Below are 24,510 nucleotides of genomic sequence, written 5' to 3'. Positions count from 1 at the left end.
TGGATGCTGGAAAATGGAGAGAAGGGTAGAGCTGATAGGTGGGAAGGAAAATGGACAGGTAGGACAGTTCAAGAGGGCGGTGCCAAGTTGGAAGGTTGGATCTGGGATAAGGTGGGGGCAGGGGAATTGAGGAAACTCCTCTCTGACCTATCACCTTCATTCCCACCTTCATCTATCTATCGCATTCCCAGCTACTTTCCTCCTAGACTACCCACTCCCCCATTTATCTCTCAGCACCCTTGGGCCACCCCCTTATTCCTGATGAAGAATTTATGTTCAAAACACCGACTCTCCTGCTCCTCAGATGCTGCCTGACCAGCAGTGCTTTACCAGCACAATGCTCTTCAACTGTAATAAACATCTATTGGCTACTTCAATATTACCTTATCCAAACCTAATTTCTTATGTTACGGGAAATGATGTAAGTGTCACTGCATTGGGTAAAATATACCCTGCTGGAAATGATCTCACATCATGATTAGCAGCACTGGCTGCATATGAACAATGAAGTGTAAAATGAAACAATGGTCTCTCTATGTATCATTATATGACAAGGATCATTCTCCAAGTGTCCAGACAAGGGAATGTATGGGACAATGCATTCGAAATACAAAGGTAGAATTGGAAATTCCAGAGGAGAATCTGTTATGATGGCTTGATAACATCTTTAACAGTACCCCTTCACTCCAAATAGTAACTTGTAGCTCATTCTATTTGAAGATTACTGCACAGTGGGAACAGAGTGAAAGAAAAGACTACATGCAGGAAATCGGATTACACTCACAATTCCCAAAGAGGATATTGTGATGAAAGATGTATAATTTATAAATATTAATATCATTTTTGGATATTGGGTTTCAAAATAGATGCGGGTAGGTGTTGGTTTAATCTATAAAGTGTTTTTAAAAACAAAATATACAAGGTCAGTGCTTCCAGACTAGTCAAATGACTGTGGACGCCTGTGGTTTTTATACTGTTGTGCTTAAAACAGGTAGAGTAAACACTTAAGGCCATTAGCATTTTTTGCAGTTCAGAAGAATTAAAAATGAGCAACCTTGTTTTTATTCAGTTTAGCATGCACCCACCTTCTGTTTTGTGAGTTTAGAAACAAGTTAAGGAGCTTTGGAGTAAACAACTTTGGAGAAAAGAGATTATGGAAGTTCTGGAAAGTTCTTTCATATCTATTCCCTAACTATTGACTCCATCCAATGGATATTCTGAACTTTTTATTTGTTTATTTTTCTAATTTATTCCCTGCTGGATTATTTATTTCCTCACCTTTCTAATTTTTTTCCTAAGAATTTGATCTTACGTATCTGTACCTAGATATCTTTGTTTTTAAGATGGCGCTATAATGCGGTGACTTTAAACATTTCACTGTACTAATTTGAGTACATGTGACAATTCAATTCAACTCCCTGGAGGCAATCTGAGATTAAGCCAGTCTTTTCGCTACCCTAGTGTTATATTTGATCCTGAGCTGAGCTTCTTGATGCACTCAGGCAGTTTAGTTCCACCTCTGCAACATTACTCGACTTTGCCCCATCTCAACTCCTCCCATCTGAAGCCTTTCTTCATTCTTCTGTTCACTCAAGACTTGACTTATTCTGATGCACTCCTGACTGCTCTCCCTTATTCTATTCTCTATAAACTTGAGATCACCCAAAGTTCTGCTGCCTGGGTTTTAACTCAAACCAGGCTCTTGCATATCTACAATGGCATCTGTTGAGCAATGTCCTGGTGTCAAAATTTGCTTTCTTTTATAAAATTCTCTTGAGGGCTGTGCCACTCTGCATCTCTGTTATCTCCTCTAACCCCAGTGCCATCAGAGATTCTTGAACCCCTCTAATTCTGGTCCTTTGTACATCCACAATTGTAATCACTCCACCATGGGGGCCATGTCTTCAATTGCTTGGGCTCCACACTCTGCAATATCCTTCTATGATCATGCTGCATTTCTACCACACTTCCCCTCATTAAGACACTGCACACAACCTACCTCTTTCACCAAGCTTTTGATTATGTGACTTAATATATGTAGGTTGGAATCATACATTCTTTTATAATTCTTCTCTGAAGCAACATGGGTTTCTTTATAAATATCAGTTACAATAATTGATATCAAAGGACATCCACGTGTCTGTGTGGGTTTACTCCGGGTGCTCTGATTTCCTCCCACATTCCAAAGATGTGCAGAATTTCCCATATTTTCCAGGGATGTGTAGATTAGGTGGGTTAGCCATTGGCAGTGCAGGATTACAAGGGTAGCGGGGGCGGGTCTAGGTGGGATGCTCTTCGGAGTTTCGTTGTGGACTCAATGGGCTGAATGGCCTGTTTCATACGATGTAAAGATTCTATGATTCTACGATTCTATGAGGATCATGTTCAGGAGTATTTGTTTCAGACTTGCTTTAGAAGCAGAATTGGTTAAATGCAGCACATGCTGAAGAGGCTATAGTTATGGGAAAATATTTGAGGTCAACACTCATGCACTCAGAACCAAAGCTCATAACTAATTCCAAGAAATAAAGGATTTACTTATTTGTGAAATTGTCCAATGTCTTTTTATGTCTTATAATCAGTAATACATAATTTGTAGTATCTAACTGTAGTATCTAATCCGTGGTATCAGTATAATTTGTAAGAAAAGCAGAAATAAACACTTGCATTTATATAGTGCTTTTCACTACCACTCGACTGTATCAAAGCTCATTTTAGCCAATTAATTATTTTTAAGGTGCAGTCTCTGTTGTAATGCAGGAATAGTGCAAAGTAAGGGCATGCTGCATTAATCTGACACTAAGATACAATTCCCCCATTGCAATAAAGACAGAGTCCCCCTTGTCCTTACCTACTACTCCACCAGTCTCCGCATCCAACGCATCATTGTTAAACACTTCTGCCAACTCCAACTAGACTCCACCACCAAGAACATCTTCCCCTCTCCACCCCCCTCTGCCTTCTGCAAGGATTGTTCCCTTTGACAGTCCTTGGTTTGTGCCACTGTCCCCACTGCACCCTCCCCCGAACCCCCAGGTACCTTCCCCCTGGAACTGGAAAAGATGCAAAACCTGCCAGTACACCACCCCCCTCACCTCCATCCAGGGCCCCAAATAGTCCTTCCAGCTGAGATAAAGATTCACCTGCTCCTCTTCCAACCTAATTTACTGCATCAGTTAGTCCCGATGTGGTCTTCCCTACATCAGGGAGTCCGAACATAAACTTGGGGAATGGTTCGGTGAACCTGCAGGGGTCAACTGGACCTTCCAGTGACCATCCATTTTAATTCCCTTTCCCACTCCCTTTCCAACATGGACCATCCTTGGCCTCCTCCATTGCCACAAATAACCAAACCATAAATTGGAGGAACAACACCTCATCTTCCGTCTAGGCAGCCTACAGCCCAGAGGACTCAACATTGAGTTCTCTAATTTCAAATAACCTCCCATCCCCTTCCCAGACCCTCCCCATCCCCTCCCCTCCCTTCCACCCCTCCCTATCACCAACCAGATTCATTCCTCCCATTGACCAACCAGGTTGCACTCTCTACCTGTATTCACCTATCCCCACTTCACCACCCTGCCCCCACCACTCCCTTTATTTGTAGCTCCCCCTATACCCACCCCCAGTCCTGAAGAAGAGTTCCACCCGAATGTTGACTTCTCCACCTCCTGATGCTGCCTGGCTTGCTGTGTTCTTCCAACCTCCTACTCTCTAGCTGGGATTCCCACGGCTACAAAGTGTTGTATGTTTTAGCCGGGTTTATTCTGTTAAAGTCAGTTTATAATGCAGAGACAATTTATTGAAATCATAGTGCGGACATTGCTATGAAGAGTCAGTGTACTAACGTTTGCTCAACTTTATCATAATGGGAATTTTAGCCCCTTGAGGGATTAAACAAAAACAGACTGATATAAATATAATTATCATTGGAAACTAGTATTTATAGATGTACGGCAACAGAAGTACACCATTGTACCAGTTGTTTTTTAGCATTATATTGTGATTTATAAATCCCATGGATTTTAACGATTCTCTCTAGCTTTCCACATGAAGTTCCAAAGTTCTTTGCAATAAAACGAATCACAAACCTACTCCCATATATAGAAATCAACGCGTGGAGCTGTTTCTGTGACCAGCAGGAATAGACGGGAATGCAAAGAGGCACTGTTCCGGTGTGGATTTAATGGCTTAGAATCATTCTGTATCCAGACAAGTCAACACCTCTGCTCTATCCAACAGTCCACAACCTTTAAATAGTGTTCATATTTTTATCTTGTATTCTTTATAATTAAGACAAACTCATGTCATTATAATAACAGAAGCAATCTGATCCCACCACTGCTTCTTTCACTACATGAACGTGGATAACAATTTCTATCAAGGCCAGAATGTCACTTCACAGACATTTGAGGAAGGGCACTTTGTTCATGCAAAAGTATGATACCAAAAATAAGACAATGATGTTCAAAAATTTATCTTAAAAAGTTAGGACTATAATCAGTGGAGCACAGAAGGTTATGGTAAGTGTATTTTTGAAGTGTTTAATATTGTGATAGATTTATAGAGGGTAAGTATATGCAGCAGGAATTGGATTTATATTTTATAAGGTGTCATATCGGACTCAGTAGGTTCATTTGAATTCTCTCTCCACAGAAGCTGCCAGGCTTGCTGAGTTTTTCCAGCAATTTCTGTTTACATTTCCAGCAAAGCTATACTTTGCTTTGTTTTGAATGTATTTATAATTAACCTATCAGTACCTTGGGATATCCCAGAGTTATCAACAATCACTCACTAATGAGTGTAATTGTTCACCCAAGGAATTCTTTGTCAGAGGCTTCTGTGGGCTTCTGCTGAGCCTGATCCTTGGGCCCAATCTCTGACCATTTGGCAGGTATTTTCTGAAAATGCAACTGGTCTTTGGTCTCAAGACCACTGGCATTCTTTTCTCAGGTTCCTTTTCCTCTTGCTAACAGGTGCTGTCAAAGAATTGTACCCCTTCATACAGGAAGTTTCTCTTGTAATGTGGAAGATCCAGTTGCCATTTTATGTCCAGTCAGCTCCCACAAACATCGAGATAATGACCACATCATCTCTTTTTTTTTGTGAATTTGGTTGAGATGACTATTAAGCCGAACAACACAAAGAACTCCCCTGCCCCTTGTGCAGCAACAAGGACTGATGGGCCTTCAGTTACATCTCATCAGAAATATTGTAAAATTATATCCCTTAGTTGGGAACATTGGACATAAAATGAAAACTAGTATCTTTGGAACAAAACTGGAGATTACAATTCCTTTTTATTGTAAAGTATTCAAGGAAGTGAAATGCTTTAAAACAAGTGACCACTGGTACTGAATTAATCATGATATTTAATAGGAAGGAGAGAAACATTTTAAGAAGCATATTAAAATATCTAATTGGAATAGCTCCTAACTTGAGTTAACATCAGTACAGACATGATGGGCTAAATAGTCTCATGTGTGCATGTTCCTCTAAATTATTTGACTAGCATAGGCATGTGTGGATATTCATGAATTCTTGACAACATATTTAAACTTTTAATAACATTTAGCTGTGCTTTAATTACCTTCATGTTGTGACTTGATTGAATTGAATTCAATTGTAATTAGATATTTTAATTTTCTAAGTCAGTCATGATCACCATATCCTCATATCCTGTTGCATCTATTTCATGTTGCTGCATCTTCAGTATGGTGTACAATGTTGGTCTCTTTCCTTAAGGAAGGATGCAGATGTGTGTTGGAAGTAGTTTAGAGAAACTTTACTTAACTAATACCTGGAATAGATGGTTGTTTTATGATGAAAGTTTGGACTTGCTGGACTTGTATCCCTGGCGTTGGAAGAATATGAGGTGACTTGATTGAAACATAAGGCCCTGAAGATGCTTGACAGGGTAGATGCAGAAAGGACATTGCCACTTGTGTGAGAATCTAGAACTAGGGGTCACTGTTTCAAAAATCTCTGGTTATCTATCTAAGACAAAGATTGTGTTTCTCACAAAGGGTCACGAATCTTCAGAATGTTCTTTGAAAGGCAATGGAAGCAGTGCCTTTGAACATTTTTGAGGTAGAGGTAAATCGATTCTTGTTGAACAGGGAGGTGAAATATGGGAATAGCGGGTCTGAATTCCTGATGCATTATCCTGACATATCAAGACAACTTTGAGTTTTTTATTATTCATTATTCATTTATGGGACCCGGGCATCACGGACTGGCCAGCATTCATTGACCATCGAGAGCTGCCCTTGAACTGAGTGGCTTACTAAACCATCTCAGTGAGCAGTTGAGAGTCAACCACATTGCTATGGGTCTGGAGTCACGTGCAGGTCAGACCAGGTGAGAATGGCAGATTTCATTCCTTGAAGGACATCAGTGAATCAGTTGGATTTTTCCGCCAAGTGGCAATCATCAGTAGATTCTTAATTCCAGATTTTAAAAAATACATTGAATTCAAATTCCACAATCTGCTTTCATGGGATTTGAACCCAGGTGCCCAGAATATTAGTTGAGTTTTTGGATTAATAGTCTAAGCAACAATACCACCAGGCCATCGCCTTCCCTTCAACTCTATTTGCTACATTTGATCAATTATTTTAATGCATCATGTTCTCCAGTTGTTGCTTATGTTTTTCTTAAACACTTTAATGCTTCGTACCTTGATGCTGTCAGCAAACATGGCCTTCTTTGTTTCTCCATACACATTAATAATTTAGAAATGAACAATCAGATCATAAAGTATATTCTTGCTGCCCACCACTCTCCCTCTTGCCAATCCAAGCACAATCTGGTCATGGTGACTTTCTATTGTCTGGTCTTCAGCCATGACTCCTCATGTTTCATTTAATGCAAAGAAATTAATGGGAAGTGTCCTCTAACAAACATTAAACTCTTTGTTCCCAAATAAATGGGATGCAACCCATTTGTGAGGCAGTTGACCAGTTAATATTACATGGATGAACTTGACATAACTTCTTTGCACAGTTGTTAACTGGCATGGAATACTTACTGATAGGATAACAGATACTTCTGAAAAAAAAAGCAAAGTACAAAATGAACATCAAAAATGAAAGAGAAAAGTACTGCTGAAAAAAATCAATGTAACCGTCTAAGTTCATTTTTGTTTTTTAAGATGTCAGCCTGGATTTAAAATCTGAAGAGTAATTTCTTTGAAATAGAAGTGAAACGAGAAATCATCATGGATTGATGAAAGACTGAGGCTCAAATTGCTCAGATCTACTGTTGATGGTCTGTCAGAAATTCAATAGGTCTGCTCTGTTTAAAGAGGGAGAGTCACACTGTTGATTGGCATGAGTTTGTTTCCACTTGCAAATCAAAGCAAACAGAAAGTTACTCAAGTTAAAATACACAGGTAGAGATACTGTGCCAAAGTTTTGAACTGCTGTGTTTCAAATAACTTCTGACTCAAAATGTAAGATCACTTAATTAAAAATTTCAGGTAAATTTATTAATTTCGGAAGTTAAAATCTTACACACATGGCAAACAAATATCACTGAGTCAGTACATGTGTCAGCACTGCATAAGCGCATTGAAATGATTAAGGAATAATTCCATCAGAAAACGAAATAAGATTTATTCCAATCAATCATAGATAAACAGCAGGAGAGAGGCTGCAGAGGTTCCTTTGACCCAGTGGTGGGCCTTCTGATTTGGGAACAGTTGATCTCCAGTATACACATCACATTAAGCCCAGTTTTATATAGACTATACGGGCAACATACTTTCTCTTGTATTCTCCTTAGAAGGGCACATCCAGCAGGAAGTAGCCAAGAAGATTAACAGAATGCTTTATTGCATGCCCAGGGTTCAACAACCTCTTACAGTACGTCATTCTTTGTGTGTGAAAGGAACTACTTTAGCTCCAAGTCACTTTGTGACATCCATGAATAGTTATTTCTCAACATCTTCCCAGCCAAATTATTCCTAAAAGATTTGCAGCAATGCCAAAAGTAATTCATATTATTGATAATGTTGATTCCTGATGTGTGTGTTAAAAAGTGGATATTGTTTGCTTATGATCAAGTCTTGGATCATTTATACAGTTGGTATTTTCTGTAGTTACAGCAATTTTAACTTATTAAAACACATTTCTAACTGTTTCGAGCATTAACTTTAGTGCAATGTCCCACTTGTCTTACTCTCAACACAGAATGTGAAAACTAAATAAATCCCCAATAATCACTATTTTTAAAAAAATGTTTTCAATAACAATGGATATGGATTAATCACAGTATTGAATTTATAAAAATACATGTCTGTCACGGTTACTGATAAAGCTATCAACAGTCACAGAAAGAAGGAAATATTCCTTCATGGAGATTCAATACTTGTCCTCATTCACTGTTCACCCGATTCATCAAAAGCCTTCTGATTTATTCCAAGATGTTTTAAAAATAGAAAAATATAGTTTACTTAGGGACAGTCAGCATGGCTTTGTGCAGGGCATGTCTACATGGATTTTAGTAAGACTTTCAACAAGGTCCCTCATGGTTTGTACACCCAGAAGATGAAATGCATGGGATCCCATGGTAACCTGGCTGTATAGAATTGGAGGGTAATGGTGGAAGGTTGTTTTTCAGGGTGGAGGTCCAAGACTAGTAGTGTTCTATAAGGATCCATACTGGGACAGTTTGCAGATATTGGTGGAGAAATGGGAGATAGAATTTGATCTGAGTAAGTGTGAGGTGCTGCACTCTGGGAAATCAAATGTTAAGGCAAAGTATACTGTTAATGGCAGGACGCTGAACAGCATTAACGTACAAAGGGATCTTGGTGCTCAAGTCCATAGCTCCATGAAAGTGGCCATGCATGTAGATGGGATGGTAAAGAAGGCGTATGGCAGCCTTGCCTCTATTAGCCGGTGAACTGAATATGTATCAGGATGTCATGTTACAGCTTATAAGACTTTGGTTAGGTACTGTGTTCAGTTTTGGTTGCCATTATAAGAAGGATGTGGAGGCTCTGAACAGGCTATAGAAGAGGTTTACCAAGATACTGCTTGGATTAGAAGGTATGAGCTATAAAGTGGGGGTGTTGAAAAACTTGGGTTGTTTTCTCTTGAGCGGCGGAGGCTGAGAGGAGACTTGATAGAAGTCTACAAAATTATGAGATGCATAGATAGGGTTAACAGTCAGAATCTTTTTGCCAGGGTTGAAATGTCAAAAACTAGAGGGCATGCGTTTAAGGTGAAGGGGGAAAGTTCAAAGGAGATGTTAGGGGCAAGCCTTTTACACAGAGGGTGGTAGGAGTGTGGGATGTGCTGCCAGGGGCAATGGTGGAGGCAGATATGATAGTGACATTTAAGAGACTTTTAGATAAGCACATGAATATGCAAAAAGTGGAGGGATATGGAACAAGGAGAAAGTAAGGACTGCAAATGCTGGAGATCAGAGTCAAAAAGTATGGTGCCGGAAAAACACAGCCAGTCAGTCAGCATCCAAGGAGCAGGAGAGTTGACAGATTGAGCCTGAGCCTTTCATCATCCTGATGAAGAGTTCATGTTCAAAATGTCGAATGTCCTGTTCCTCGGATGCTGACTAACTGGCTGTGTTTTTCCGGCACCACACTTTTCAGATATGGAACTAAGGCAGACTGAAGGACCCAATCCAGTGCTGTACAGTTCGATGCTCTCTCACAACTAAGCTATTCAGGAGATTATAATATTTCACAAAAAATGCTATCCATTGAATTCAGGTATTTTCTGCACCTTCAAAAACACTTGCATCAAAACAAAACAGTACTGAGATCTGAAAAGTATTAAGACTTTCATCTATGGTCAGTGACATTAAATTAAATCCTCATAGCTCACAGCTCCCAATCAGACAAAACCAAAGTCTGGTTTTCCAATCATACTAATGCAGATTGATAAGGGTTTCCATACAGGGGAAGCATTCTATAGTACATCGGAATTGCTTAGCTTATGCCAAGACACACAAGTGCCTGTAATTGCAATTGAAATAACTTCACAGAGGCCAGTATCCCATCACCAAGTCACTCATTATTTACATATAGACAGTACAAGGGCTCTGACCAGCGAGCTCAAACCAGTCCCTGGATTGAGCTGAAAATGTGTTGCTGGAAAAGCACAGCAGGTCAGGCAGCATCTAAAGAACAGGAGAATCGATGTTTCGGGCATGAGCCTTTCTTCAGGAATGAGAAAAGTGTGCCAAGCAGGCTAAGATAAAAGGTAGGGAGGAGAGACTTGGGGGAGGGGTGGGTCTCCCATCCACCGCCTCCAACCTCATAGTCCCACAACCCCGCTCCGCCCGTTTCTACCTCCTGCCCAAAATCCACGAACCTGACTGCCCCGGCCGACCCATTGTCTCAGCCTGCTCCTGCCCCACTGAACTCATCTCTGCATATCTCGACACGGTCCTGTCCCCCTTTAGTCGAAGAACTCCCACCTACATTCGGGACACCACCCACACCCTCCACCTCCTCCATGATTTTTGCTTCCCCGGTCCCCAATGCCTTACCTTCATCATGGACATCAAGTCCCTGTACACCTCCATCCCCCATCACGAAGGACTCAAAGCCCTCCGCTTCTTCCTCTCCTGCCGTACCAACCAGTACCCTTCCACTGACACCCTCCTTCGACTGACTGAACTGGTCGTCACTCTGAACAACTCCTCTTTCGAATCCTCCCACTTCCTCCAAACCAAAGGAGTAGCCATGGTTACCCCCATGGGCCCCAGCTATGCCTGCCTCTTCGTAGGATATGTGGAACAGTCCATCTTCCGCAGCTACACTGGCACCACCCCCCACCTTTTCCTCTGCTACATCGATGACTGTATCGGTGCTGCCTCGTGCTCTCACGAAGAGGTTAAACAGTTCATCCCCTTTACCAACACCTTCTACCCCGATCTCAAATTTACCTGGACCATCTCAGACTCCTCCCTCCCCTTCCTAGACCTCTCCATTTCTATCTCGGGCGACCGACTCAACACGGACATTTACTATAAACCGACTGACTCCCACAGCTACCTAGACTACACCTCTTTCCACCCTGCCCCCTGTAAAAACGCCATCCCATATTCCCAATTCCTTCATCTCCACCGCATCTGCTCCCAGGAGGACCAGTTCCAATACTGTACAACCCAGATGGCCTCCTTCTTCAAGACCGCAATTTCCCCACAGACATGATCGACGATGCTCTCCACCACATCTCCTCCACTTCCTGCTCCTCCACCCTCGAGCCCCGCCCCTCCAATCGCCACCAGTACAGAACCCCACTGGTCCTCACCTACCACCCCACCAACCTCCATATATATCGTATCATCCGTCATCATTTCCGCCACCTCCAAACGGACCCCACCACCAGGGATATATTTCCCTCCCCTCCCCTATCAGTGTTCTGAAAAGACCACTTCCTCTGTGACTCCCTCGTCAGGTCCATACCCCCCCACCAACCCAACCTCCACTCCCGGCACCTTCCCCTGCAACTACAAGAAATGCAAAACTTGCACCCACACCTCCCCCCTTACTTCCCTCCAAGGCCCCATGGGATCCTTCCATATCCGCCACAAATTCACCTGCACCTCCACAACATCATTTACTGCATCCGCTGCACCCGATGTGGCCTCCTCTATATTGGGGAGACAAGCCGCCTACTTGCGGAATGTTTCAGAGAACACCTCTGGGACACCCGGACCAACCAACCCAACCACCCCGTAGCTCAACACTTCAACTCCCCCTCCCACTCCGCCAAGGACATGCAGGTTCTTGGACTCCTCTATCGCTAGACCATAGCAACACGACAGCTGGAGGAAGAGCGCCTCATCTTCTGCCTAGGAATGGTCCAACCACAAGGGATGAACTCAGATTTCTCCAGTTTCCTCATTTTCCCTCCCCCACCTTGTCTCAGTCCCAACCCTCGAACTCAGCACCACCTTCCTAACCTGCAATCTTCTTCCTGACCTCTCCCACCCCCACTCCGGTCTATCACCCTCACCTTTACCTCCTTCCACCTATTGCATTGCAAATGCCCCTCCTCCCTACCTTTTATCTTAGCCTGCTTGGCACACTTTCCTCATTCCTGAAGAAGGGCTCATGCCCGAAACGTTGATTCTCCTGTTCCTTGGATGCTGCCTGACCTGCTGCGCTTTTCCAGCAACACATTTTCAGCTCTGATCTCCAGCATCTGCAGTCCTCACTTTCTCCTAATCCCTGGATTGAGGCAACCTTCTGAATTTCTTGCTTTTTTTTTAATCAAACCAAAACCTGTTTATATTTCAGTATAAAGGCATCCAGTGTTTACACTTTATATCTAAAATAAGAATGTAAAAAAGCCAGTGGGTAGAACTGGCATGGTCTCTTGGTTGGCACAGAATCACCTCACCCCCAGTCACAGACCCCTCCCCCCCCACCCTGCCCTACCCAGCCCAGACACAAGGTCAAAAAGGTTCTTTATATCCAATCTACTCAGAGTCCACCATTCCCAATACTGTTGATTTAAAGCCATCCTGATTCCGAGACACGTCAAGTGTCTGAAATTTTTGCGTCAATAATTTTTTTAAACTTCCTCGACATCTAAGCACCAATCCTCCCACCCAACTCATCCCTGCTAAAAAAAGAAATTCACGGACAATTTCTTGCTTATATCTGTCAGCCAGGGCTCTCTGACTGGCCCAGGTTAAAAACCCCAATCAATGATGTCATAATCAATGAGATCTACCTGGCTCTGGTTCCAATCACTACAGTAATGTGCCCAGGTGTTGTCATAAAACTTTGTTGTATTTCTTCAGTGCTACATGACCAATGTAAGTTTACACTGCCTCCATGTATAGCAATCCCATCAGTCCTATTTACCCAGACTACACCAGGAAAGTCCTTCTGAAGACAGTTGTGGCAATTCCCAGATCATAATACTGGTAGCTAAAGGACATCAAAAGGTATAAAAACTAAGATCTATAAAAGGAGCAATGACCTTTCCACTAAATATAAGTTATAGTACATTTGAGAGTGGGCTATCAATAATGTCAACTACAGAACCTATTTGCCAGGCCATTGTTTTTCAAAATCTCATATTGGAGCAACTGTGTTTAATTTAAGCAAAATGTATTATGTGATAGGACGTCTCTGTTCATGTGCTTGCCTGTTCATGATTTTCTAGCCATTAAAATGAATGGTTAGGTGAATACTGAAGCTGAAAGCTGAGTTTATGTTCAAGAAGCAGAGTAGCATAGAATAATAATGTACTGTTTTGCTTCTAGGGAATTTGTAAAAGAAAAACTTCAGGAAAGAATTACGTTTCAACAGAACCCCCTAAGACATCAGGTCTTCCAAATAACTTTGCAAAGTAGTTACTGTTGTAATGTAGGCTAGAACAGCAGACACAGCAAGATCCCACAAACATGTGAAAATGATCAGAATAATCTGTTTTTATTGACATAAATAATGAATATTGGCCCAGGCTGCAGGAGAGCTACCCTGGTTAATGGTTTGTGAAACAAATATTTAATGTCTACCCTAACAAGATTTTGATTAATGCTATGTCCAGAAGATGCCATGTCTGAATTTGCAGCACTCTTCCACTTCATACAACTAGTTATTTGGTTGTGCAGAACTCGTGTTCCTTTTCAGCAATATTCATTTTTTTAAAAGCTTTTCACCTTGCATTAATCAGGAATTAGCAAGATTACCAATATAAAAGGGAACAACATTTCACGCTATAAGAGAAGAAATTTCTGATTGATTGGCAAGCAGACTTTGAACAGTGGAGGCATTGTCGAAGAGAACAACTGCAGATTATTAAAAAATTTTTTCAATATATTTTGGTTGTGAACTGAAAGGAAATAAGAACTGTTTTAAAGACCAAAGGAAAATATTGCTGTGTTTTTCAAAAGCAAGGTGCATGCCATTCATTAGATGTGTTATTTCCATTTCTGTTTGTTCAAACACTGGGGGGAAATCTAATTGTAGATGTAAAGCTGGTATGTTTTTGTATTTATTCTTTTTTTAAAATTGTAGTTTAAAATGAGGAAGAATTGTTTTAAAGCCAGTGTTTTGACAGATTGTTGCACATTTGGAGAAGTAACAGAGTAGTAATAGAATACCAATTTATTGTCACTTGTATTCATTAAAATATAGTGAGATGTGTATAAGTGGCCACAACGTTATGCCATTTTAATTACAGAAGTTATTAAAATAAATAATTGAGACAAAGTTAGGACAAAGTTCATCTTTTGTTCCCTCCGTGGCTGCTGGGTTTATGGAGTGGCTATGGGACACTGCCACTGAAGGTACCTCTGAGGCCACCAAAGCAAGGATTCTGTGACCAAACTGAACCTACGCCAGCCACAGCTGAAACCAACACCAATGCAACTGTGTCACCACCAAAGCAAGGAGGGACAGAGTGGACCCACCAAGTCACTAACACTGAAGCTGTCATCATTTAATTTGCCACCCGAAGCCTCCACATTGTCGCCATAACCACGAGGAACGAACACGAACCACCATGCTGGCACCGATATAGCCATTGCTGAAACTGGCACCAGGAGGAATGAACCAGACCCACTGGCAATGAAGCCTTTGGTAAAGCCACTGTCTGAATGGAATGGCCATCCAGATGCAACCACCTTCCTCCAGTGCAGCCACAGAAAAGAAGTGAAGGTGAACATTGATACAAAACAGAACAGAAGAACTGAAGAAATAAAGAAGCAAAAATAAAGAACAAAGAGGAATGTGGCCTGCCAGGTGAGCAGGAGCATATGGGCACAGAACCCAAACATCTCCTACGCTGCTGCCACTGCCACCTTGAACTTACTAGCAAGCAAAGTAGTAATTGAAGTTTGGGTTGTGGATGAACTGCATCCAAGAGGTTGTATACAAATACTGTTGGATGTCAACAAGAGGTTGATTGGTCTGTGGACTAGTGAACAGTTATTGATGACAAATGTCTTTTGCCTGCCCACAACTGTGTGAATGTTTCCAGATATCTGAACAGGGCTTGGATTTGATTTCCAATAGCTCAGGAGCTGTCTCTCTGTTCTCTGCGCCAAAACACATTTTAAACCTTAAGAAAACCAATTCATCATCCCTCAACAGTTATAGGAAGATAGGAGTCTTAACCAAAAAAGGCAGAGCAGCTTCAGTAAGCAAAGCAGCTACCTTGTGTATCTTAAAAACCAGTGGAAGCATCTGGAGAAAGATAACTGAAAAGCAACATTCTGACCAGCGTAAGAATCATCTCAGCAACCCATAAATAGGAACCACCGAACTGCCAAAATTAAATTTCCAACATCAGTTTTCATAACAGGAATAGCAGAACTATATTCATCAGTCACTTCATATCAGTGCTCTCTTCACAAACGTTCACTACAGTCACAGTTCACACATACAGTCTAGCACACAGCACTCTGCACAACTGGAGTAGGCACAAAGAGGATGTGATAGATTCTGAAGAGCTGGGAGAGCAGCAACAGTCATTTAAGGAACAAGAAGATGACACTAAACTGGAAAAAAACAGGACTTAGTTATAGAGTTATAGAGCTATAGAGTCTTAGAGTCCTACAGCATGGAGACATGCCCTTTGGCCCAAACTGGTCCATGTCGACCAAAATGTCCATCAACACTAATCCCACTTCCCTGCCCTTGGCCCACATCCTGCTAAACCTTTCCTATCCATGTATTTATCCAAGTGCCTTTTAAATGTTGTTAATAAATATGCCTCAATTATTTCTGCTGGCAGCTCATTCCATATGCATACCAGCCTCTGTGTAAAAAGTTGCGCCTCAGGTTCCCTTTTATTCTTTCCCCTCTAACCTTAAACTGATGCCCTCTAGTCTTTGATTCTCCAACTTTGGGAAAAAAGCCTAAGTACATTCACCCTATCTATGCCTCTCATGATCTTATACACTTCTATACGCTCCCCACCTCAGTCTCCTATGCTCTAAAAAAGTCCGAGCTTGTCCAACCTCTCCCTATAATTCAGATCCTTGAGGGCTGGCAACATCCTTGTAAATTTCTTCTGCATTCTTTCCAGATTAATAACATCCTTCCTGTAACAAGGTGACCAAACCTGAACACAATTCTCCAAGTGGGGCCTCACCAACGTCCTGTACTTCATTCTCACCTACTTCCACTTTTCACTGTACTCATTTGAGTATGTGTGACAATAATGCTAACTCAATTCAATTGAATTTTTAAAAAATGTATTCACTTGTGGGATGTGAGCATCACTGGCTGCACCAGCATATATTGCCTGTCCCTAGTTGCCCTTGAGTAGTTGGCGGGGAGCTGCCTTCTTGAACTGTTCCGCAGTGAATGGTGCAGAACATTGTACAGTCATCAGCAAGCGTCTCTTACTTACAACCTGACGATGGGGTTGGGAGTTGGGAGAAGTTAGGTGCAGTGATTTTTTTTTTATTTACCATAAGAAAGTGGCCCGTTTTTAAAATCAGAACCAAATGCAATGAATTTTTTTGTTTTCTTTTCTTCCACATTTCCTCTTGTTCAATGAAAGTTAATGTTTTCAACTATCCCAAGGCTTTTCAGCATGCAACGCTCCTACATTGAACATGACCAGATGTCATGCAACACTGGATGTTAGGGAGACAGTGGTATTCTTTTAGGTTCAAATGTGCCACTAAGCTAAAGATGGGTAAACTGTGTAACTGCATTATATCTGACAAATGACATAGCAAAGGTAAAGTCACCACTCTCTCATTAGAGGGACAGCTGATAGGGAATTAACCTGAGGGTTACTATGCCTCAGGTGAGGAGAGAGGTTGGGAAGGCAATGGTGACTTCATGGCAACTTCAGCCAGTGTAGGAATTGAACCCACACTGCTGATATCACTCTGCATCAGAGACTAGCCATCCGGCCAACTGAGCTCAAGCAGCAATACATTAATGAGCACAAATCTAATATGGTCTTGCCCAGGCCACCTAAGTACCTTCAGAAGCTGTTTTTTCCTCTTTTGACTGTGAAAGGCTATTGATGGCTGCCAAGATTTGACCTGGTGCATAGCCAGGCTGCCAGGATGGAAATCCCAAAAATCCCATCAGTGGAGATTACGTCCACTGTTGATGAGCGAACGTTCGCATGGTTGGGGTGCCGTACTGGCTTGGAGAATACATAATGAGGGTGAGCAGCAGAGAATTGCATGAGATTCCTCACAGAGAGAAACCTTCTATGAAACCCCCCGAAACTGACCGTGAGGAAATCGTTGGTAAAATTCAGTCTGACTTTTCCCCCTGGGGGGGAATGAGTACTAGGGGGCAGTTTAAAAAATAGGTCTACCTTTTCAGAGACAGGTGAGGAGAATTTTATTTCTCTCAAAGGATCGCAGGTCTGTCTTTCCCCCAGAGAACACTGGAGTGATGGGAGGGGGCTGGTACTTGAATATTTATAAAATCATGAGAGGCATGGATAGGATAAACAGACAAAGTCTTTTCCTGGGGTGGAGGAGTCCAGAACTAGAGGGTATAGGTTTAGGGTGAGAGGGGAAAGATTTAAAATGGACCTAACAGGCAACTTTTTCACGCAGAGGGTGGTGCGTGTTTGGAATGAGCTGCCAGATGAAGTGGTGGAGTCTGGTACAACTGCAGTATTTAAAAGGCATCTGGATGGATATATGAATAAGAATGGTTTAGAGGAATATGAGCCAAGTGCTGGCAAATGGGACTAGATTAGGTTAGGATATTTGGTCAGCATGGAGGAGTTGAACCAAAGAGTTTGTTTCCGTGCTGTACATCTCTATGACTCTATGATTCCAAGATCTTGCAGCATTGGAGCCAAGTCCTGCTAATCCTGCTATAGCTCCTGGCCTCTCCAGCAACATCCAGCCAATCGTTCATTGTTTCCACTTGTCACTCACAGAAAACAAAAACTGGAGTCTCGGTGACTCCTGCTATCAATCCTCCGAATGGAGATGAATGGGACCACCCTGTCATTGATCTCTGCTGTGTACCTTATCTGGTGTACTGTCCCTCACACCCTGCTTCTCTCTATTTGTGCCTGCCTTTAAGACTAAAGGGTTCCCTTTTTATGGGGGCCACCCCTTTCAGGTCCTGTCTCACACCTCTCCACCACCACCATTTATTTGAAATTCATTCACAATCGTCACTGGCTAGGCCAGCTTTTATGGCCATTCAGCCCATTGAATCTGTTCTTCCATTCAATTAGATCGTGGCAAATCTGGGCTTGGACAGCATCATTATCTGTACCTTGGTTCACTTGCCCTTGATATCCCGACCTCGCAAAAATCCATAAATTGTAGTTGTGACAATTTTAAAAATTTATTGGATGTGGGCATTGGTGGCTAGGTCAGAATTAATTGCCCATTGCTAATTGTCCAGAGGACAGTTAAGAATCAATTATATTGCTGTGGGTCTGGAATCACATGTATGTCAGAATACATAAGAATGACAGACTCCCTTCACCGAAGGACGTTAGTGAACCAGATGGGTTTTAACAATCAAAGACTGCTTCACGGTCATCATTAAACTCTTAATTCCAGATTTTTGTTGATTTGAAATTCCACCAGCTGCCATGGTGGGACTTGAAATAAGGTCCCCAGAACATTATCTGACTCTCTAGATTATTAGACTAGCAATAATACCCACTAGACCATCATTTCCCATTGCGGGTATAATGAAGGCAACACATTAATAGGGTGCTTACCTCAAGATACTACCGATTAGCACACACCCACCCCCAGTGGGCTCGGATTTGAAAATGATGCTGGTGTTGGACTGTGTCCAAGACTGGTTAAATTCAGCCCTTCATAACAACCAGGCAATCCTTAAATAAATTACAATACTTCAAAACTACGTTATTGGATGCAACACCCTGGGACATCATGAGGTGCTATTCAACCTTGCACATTTTTATTATCTAACATGATGGGGAGATGGAAGATCCATGTCTCAAGAATTAATAAAAATGAACAAACTAGCAATAGTTTCTTAGGTATTTATAGTGACGTGCATTATCTTATACTCATAGTGAAAAGGTCCAGAACTTGGGGTGAATATTGTGAAGTGGACTTTAGTTTTAAGTTACTGGAAATTAGAGAGGTTATACACATGGTGTGGAAGTGAGATGCTGTGCCACATTCTTTCCCCCTGATGGTACACCCTAACACTAACGTACTTGGTTTGTGAAAAGACTATAATAGCGAACATAACTGCTCCAGAAACTAAAGACAAATAGTAATTGTGAACAAGAGCTTGCTCAGACAAATAAAGTAAAGAAAATGCTCAAACTCCTGAAAAATTATCAATCAGAAAATCTTCAGTTTTACAGGATTCATTTCCCTTTTGACCATCATGAATTTGCAAAGACTAATTACAAGGCTGTAACATAATGAACAGGATCAAATATCACAAACCGTGAGAGTGAAGCCTGATCTACTTGTGATTATCTTAACCTTATGATTAGATTTAATTTGCAGACATATTCTATGTCATTAGTCACCAGCTGTTTCTTTGCCATGATGTTGTCGTGTTCAGGTTAAAAATATCACTCAGTCACTGTACTGAAGATTGGCAGAACCGTTTTAATAAAAAATATATTACTGGATCCTCCACAGTGTCAGAGGCTAGGAATCCTATAGCGAGTAGCTCACTTCCTGACTCCCCACAACCTGTCACCATCTACAAGGTACAAGTCAAGAGTGTGATGGAACAGTCCCCATTTGCCTGGATGGGTGCAGCTCCAGCAACACACAGTAAGCTTAATACCATCGAGGACAAAGCAGCTGCTTGATTGGTGCCACATCCATAAACATCCACTCCCTCCAACATTGATGGTCAACAGTGCAGTGTGTGCTCTGCTCAAGCTGCACCTCAGAAATACCTTAAACAGAACCTTCCAAACCACATCCACTAATATCTAGAAGACAAAGGAAAACAGATACATGGGAATAACATCGCCAGCAAGGTCCACTGCAAGCCACTCACCATCCTGACTTGGAAATAAATCCCCATTCCTTCAGTGTCGCCGAGTCAAAATTCTGGAACTCCCTCCCTCAGGACATTGCAGGTCTACCTCTAGCAATTACTGGATTAGTGGTGCTGGAAGAGCACAGCAGTTCAGGCAGCATCCAACGAGCAGCGAAATCGATGTTTCGGGCAAAAGCCCTTCATCAGGAATAAAGGCAGTGAGCCTGAAGCGTGGAGAGATAAGCTAGAGGAGGGTGGGGGTGGGGAGAGAGTAGCATAGAGTACAATGGGTGAGTGGGGGAGGAGATGAAGGTGATAGGTCAGGGAGGAGAGGGTGGAGTGGATAGGTGGAAAAGAAGATAGGCAGGTCGGACAAGTCAAGGAGACAGTAACTGAGCTGGGAGTTTGTAACTAGGATGAGGTGGGGGAAGGGGAAATGAGGAAGCTGTTGAAGTCCACATTGATGCCCTGGGGTTGAAGTGTTCCGAGGCGGAAGATGAGGCGTTCTTCCTCCAGGCGTCTGGTGGTGAGGGAGCGGCGGTGAAGGAGGCCCAGGACCTCCATGTCCTCGGCAGAGTGGGAGGGGGAGTTGAAATGTTGGGCCACGGGGCGGTTTGGTTGATTGGTGCGGGTGTCTCGGAGATGTTCCCTAAAGCGCTCTGCTAGGAGGCGCCCAGTCTCCCCAATGTAGAGGAGACCACATCGGGAGCAACGGATACAATAAATGATATTGGTGGATGTGCAGGTGAAACTTTGATGGATGTGGAAGGCTCCTTTAGAGCCTTGGATAGAGGTGAGGGAGGAGGTGTGGGCACAGGTTTTACAGTTCCTGCGGTGGCAGGGGAAAGTGCCAGAATGGGAGGGTGGATCGTAGGGGGGTGTGGACCTGACCAGGTAGTCACGGAGGGAACGGTCTTTGCGGAAGGCGGAAAGGGGTGGGGAGGGAAATATATCCCTGGTGGTGGGGTCTTTTTGGTTCAAGAAGGCAGCTCACCACCTTCTCAAGGATATCTAGGGACGGGCAATAGCTGCTGGCCCATTAACCCAATGAATAAAAGAAAATAATTTGAACCTAGAAAGTGCTCAGAGTTTTGGGGGTAGTTACTGTGCAGTCCTGTTATTTTCAAAGGAGAGCAAAACAATTTAAAAGTTGTTAAACCCAGTTTCAGGGGAGTGGGGTGTGACAGTGGGGAATGAGAATGGGCAGACCCTTTAACCAAATCCAAGGTTTGCGGAGGAATTCTGCAATGATAATAGTGAGAACTCTGTGTAACTGAATCCTTAACATTTTGCACATCAGCAGATAGGACAAAACAGATACTTTAGACTTTATAACACTTAAAGCAACAACATCATCAACACTGGTGGTTGGGTCAAGCTCCCTGCTGGAAATGTTTTCATTTATTTACAAAGTGGTTAAGGAGAAGTTGACATTTTGGGGACAAATTGCCAAATAACAAAAGTAAAAAGAATAAAAAGAACCATTTAGAAAACAGAACAGAACAGAGGTGTTATAAATCTATAGATCGAAAGAGAGGGCTAAGAAGAGTCATGAAGGGACATGACAGGGAAAATCGTGCAGCCTTCTCAAGGTATATCAGGAATAAAAGAATGGCTAGAGTAAGATTAGGGCCAATCAAAGATAGTAGTGGGAAGTTGTGTGTGGAATCTGAGGACAACGGGGCAGCGCTTAATGAATACTTTTTGTCAGCATTCACATTGGAAAAGTGCAATGTTAATGAGAATACAGAGGTACAGGCTACAAGATTAGATGGGATTGAAGTTGACAAAGAGGAGGTTTTAGCAATTTTGGAAGATTTCAAAAACAGATAAGACCTGGGCCAGATGGGATTTATCCTCGAATTCTCTGGGAAGCCAGAGCATAGCAAAATCTTGTTCTTTTCTTTAAGAAGGGGAGTCGGGACAACCCTGGTAATTATACGTCAGTGAGCCTTATTTCGGTTGTGGGTAACGTGTTGGAAAAGGTTATAAGAGATAGTATTTATAATTATTTGGAAAGTAATAATTTGATTAGGGATAGTCAACACGGTTTTGTGAAGAGTAGGTCATGCTTAACTAACCTTGAGTTCTTTGAGAAGGTGACAAAACAGGTGGATGAAGGTAAAGTGGTTGATGTGCAGAATATGGACTTCAGGAAGGCTTTTGATAAGGTTCCACATGTTAGGCTACTGTACAAAATATGGTGTTTTGGGACAGAAGGTGATTTAGCTGTTTGGATCAGAAATTGACTAGTTAAAAGAAGACAGAAGGTGGTGGTTGATGGGAAATGTTCACCCTGGAGTTCAGTTACCAGTGGTGTACTGCAAGGATCTGTTTTGAGGCCACTGCTGTTGGTCTTTTTTATAAATGATCTGGATGTGGGCGTAGAAGGTTGGTTAGTAAATTTGCTGATGACACAAAGGTGGGCAGAGTGGTAGATAGTGCTGAAGGGTGTTCTGGGTTACCGAGAGACATAGATAAGATGCAGAGCTGGGCTGAGAAGTGGCAAATTGAGTTTGATGCGGAAAAGTGTGAGGTAGTTTACTTCGGAAGAAGTAACAGGAACACAGAGTACTGGGCTAATGGTAAAATTCTTGGCAGTGCAGATGAACAGAGAGATCTCGGTGTCCAGGTGCATAAATCCCTGAAAGTTGCCACCCAGGTTGATAGGGTTGTTAAGAAGGCATATGGTGTGTTGGTATTTATTGGTAGGGGGAGTGAGTTTTGGAGCCACAAGATCATGCTTCAGCTATACCAGACACTGGTAAAGCTTCACCTGGAGTATTATGTACAGCTCTGGTCACCACATTATGGGAAGGATGTGGAAGCTTTGGAAAGGGTTCAAAGGAGATTTACCAGGATGTTACCTGGTACAGAAGGAAGGTCTGATGAGGAAAGGCTGAGGGAACTGAGGCTGTTTTTGTCGGAGAGAAGAAGGTTGGGAGGTGACTTAATTGAGATGTATAAGATAATCAGAAGGTTAGATAGGGTGGACAGTGAGAGCCTTTTTCCTTGGATGGTGAAGGCTATCACAAGGGGACATTACTTTAAATTGAGGGGTGATAGATTTAGGACAGATATTAGGGGTTGTTTCTTTACTCGGAGATTTGTAGGGGTGTGGAATGGCCTGCCTGCAACTGTAATACACTCGCTGATGCTAAGGGCATTTAAATGGGCATTGGACATACATATAGATAATAATGGAGTGGTGTAGGTTAGATGGGCATTAGATTAATTCACAGATTGGTGCAATGTCAAGGGCTGAAGGGCCTGTACTGCGCTGTAATGTTCTATGTTCTAAATTGCTATGCCAATATTCCAATTAAATTTTCCTACTTTTGGTCATACGTCTAGTTGTAGAGAGAATTTCTGAATTTTCTCAGAACTTGTTTGCTAACTTCTAGTTTTATTCAAATTCCAAGGTTCGCTCCAGGTAGTTTTTGGTTCTGCAACTTATTTTGATTTGTCTGAAATGTTTACCTTATCTGTTACCTTTCCACTGCCTCTCCTCTCAAAGTTGTTCCACTGTCTTTTCTACCTTTTTGTTTTGACATACTGTTCTTTTAAACAAATTTGCTATGAACTAGTCGCAGCCGGCTGCTCCCTGGACTTTTGATGAGACTATGACCATTTTCTCATTCCTCTGGCCAACCTTGGGACTCAAAGGTGGCTGCTGGCTGTGTGAAACATAAATAAATACATATCTCCGCTCCATACTATTCACCCTAGAGATGTCCAGCTGTGTGTAACTAAAAAAAAAATTATATGCATCCCTGCTCTATATCCTGCTGTGCTCCAGTGTCTGCTGTAAACTGAAAAAGTTTGCAAGCACAGGGAAAAGGGCTCATGAAACTCCTCTCATTCTTTCACTGGAAATTGTTTGAAAGTTACACTCTGTTGGAAACTCTTATTATTTCGGGAACAAACTGTCCTACAACTGGGCTAGTCACACAAGAGTTGGAAAGACGAAATTGGGAACATAAAATAAAACTACATTCTGTAACTTGATCACCATGCTGGTGGAAGTGTGTGAGTGGAGATACCAGGTGGGGCTTGGGCAGGATGACCTCACCAATAGAATAGGCAGCTGTCTGTTACTTTCTGGGCTTGCACATGATGAATAGTCATTCAGGGTGAAATGCAAACTAGTGCCTATAGAAAACAAAGCCAACACCTTCACTCCTCAGGCTAAATAATGAACCATTACTGATTATATACTTTGCTTGGAAATCTGCAGGAGGTGCTCCCGTTGACCTGATCTCATGGCGTCCAGAGAGTCGATGTTGATGGCTGCTCCTGTCTCTTGAGGTGGATTGCACCTTCAGAGAGCCAGCACTGTACCAATACGTCAAGTGGTCTCCTATGCTGTGAGCATTCTATAATTCAACAATTCTATGACCATCCTGGGTCTCCGGTTAACTTGAGACGCGTCTTGCATAAATGTAAACCCGGTTGGTTCGGGAGACAACAAAGAGCTGAGAGAGCACTGCGTCAGCCAGATTTGAATTTGGAAACCACTTTGGAACTCGACCCTATATGACATAATTCTTTTCGAGCTCTCTAATTGTAACACATGCACC

General features: G+C 42.3%; 1 long non-coding RNA gene across 1 annotated transcript in view; it reads left to right on the top strand.

The window, feature by feature from the left end:
• Window positions 1–24,259, top strand: part of LOC140484523 (uncharacterized) — an 82,408-nt gene extending 58,149 nt beyond the window's left edge. The window contains exon 3 of the long non-coding RNA XR_011962226.1: window positions 24,168–24,259. This is a non-coding gene — a long non-coding RNA (uncharacterized lncRNA). The remainder of the gene's footprint in view (window positions 1–24,167) is intronic.
• Window positions 24,260–24,510: the final 251 nt, after the last annotated feature.

This window comes from Chiloscyllium punctatum, chromosome 13 (genome assembly GCF_047496795.1).
Source record: "Chiloscyllium punctatum isolate Juve2018m chromosome 13, sChiPun1.3, whole genome shotgun sequence".
Classification (NCBI taxonomy): domain Eukaryota; kingdom Metazoa; phylum Chordata; class Chondrichthyes; order Orectolobiformes; family Hemiscylliidae; genus Chiloscyllium; species Chiloscyllium punctatum.
The sequence above is the reverse complement of the archived record's forward strand: the minus strand, read 5'-3'. Positions and strand labels throughout refer to the sequence as shown.